The sequence below is a fragment of the Suncus etruscus genome, chromosome 5 (assembly GCF_024139225.1).
Source record: "Suncus etruscus isolate mSunEtr1 chromosome 5, mSunEtr1.pri.cur, whole genome shotgun sequence".
NCBI lineage: Eukaryota > Metazoa > Chordata > Mammalia > Eulipotyphla > Soricidae > Suncus > Suncus etruscus.
In genome coordinates this window covers 23,507,813-23,508,992 of record NC_064852.1, presented here as the reverse complement: position 1 = coordinate 23,508,992, position 1,180 = coordinate 23,507,813, and the positions used below count along the sequence as shown (strand labels likewise).

The following is a 1,180-nucleotide window of genomic DNA, read 5'->3' as shown; positions in this document are numbered from 1 at the left end:
AGACCAACTAGAAAATGGAAAAAGACCCATATAGCTGTTTTACAAAAGAGGAAGCACAGTTGGCAAACAAGCAATTGAAAGCATTTTGAAAATCATTAGGAATCTGGGAGAAGAAGTTAAAATCACAATGAGATATCACTTCACACCTACTAGAATGGCTGTAGTTAAATACTCTAACACCAATTGTCAGGGAGGGCTCAAAGAAATTGGATCATTCTGACATTGCTAGCAAGAACACAAAGGGTTTAAATATATACATCTAAATGTGCATTAAATGAAACAGTAGCTGCACTTTGGGCCATTTTTGAGAAATAAAAACTGTGTTTACATAAAAACCTTTATGTGAATGTTCATAGCATGAATATTCATGGCACTTTGTAAGCACAAACAACTAAAAGCATCTCAGATCTTTCAACAGGTGACTGATTCAACCAAAAGTCACACCTTGGAATACTAATCAGTAATAAAAGGTACAGATTATAGATGCACACAATTTGTATTAATCTCTTGGGAGTCAGGTGAAGTTAAAAACACACACAAACACAACAATCTCAAGGGGTCAAAAGATAGTACAGTGGGTAGGCATTTATTTTGCATGCAACCAACCTCAGCAAACACATTATCAGTACAACATATGGTCTCCTGACAATAGCCAGGAGTAAACCTTGAGCAGTGCCAGGTGTGGCTCAAAAACTAAAACCAACATCCAATAGAGAAAAGTAACTTTCAAAACATTAAAGTCTATTCCAATGTGGATATCCCGGGAGGTCACTCTCCCTGGGCACTGTCCAAATGGTGTAGGGGAGCATAGGGCTCTGCCTAATGATGTACAGTCCCTTTCCACACCGTTGGAGATCAAGCTGGGCCTTGAGTCTGCGCCTGCATATTCCTACGACTTCTCAGAGTCCTCTGGACCATGACTGAGGAGACAAACCATGCAGGAAACAATATAAAAAAAAAAACCCAAAAAAACAAAAAAAAACATTAAAGTCTAACCAAGATTTGCATGCTGTCCAGATCCCCTGACTCAGAATTTCACAGGCTTTTGCAAGAAGGTTAAAGGCTTTATAGCAGTCTGAAGACAATGGGGCACAGCAAAGTCTTGGTTTCAGAAAAAAGAGGAAGGTTTGAAGTTTAGGAACTTCTGCATTTTCTATTTATTGAAAAGCAAGAGGACAAA

General features: G+C 38.6%; 1 non-coding gene across 1 annotated transcript; it reads left to right on the top strand.

Annotated features, from left to right (window-relative positions):
• The first annotated feature begins 746 nt into the window (after window positions 1-746).
• Window positions 747-950, top strand: LOC126009915 (small nucleolar RNA SNORA73 family). Its single transcript, XR_007496079.1, has one exon. It is a non-coding gene; the product is annotated as a small nucleolar RNA SNORA73 family (small nucleolar RNA).
• The last annotated feature ends 230 nt before the right edge of the window (window positions 951-1,180 follow it).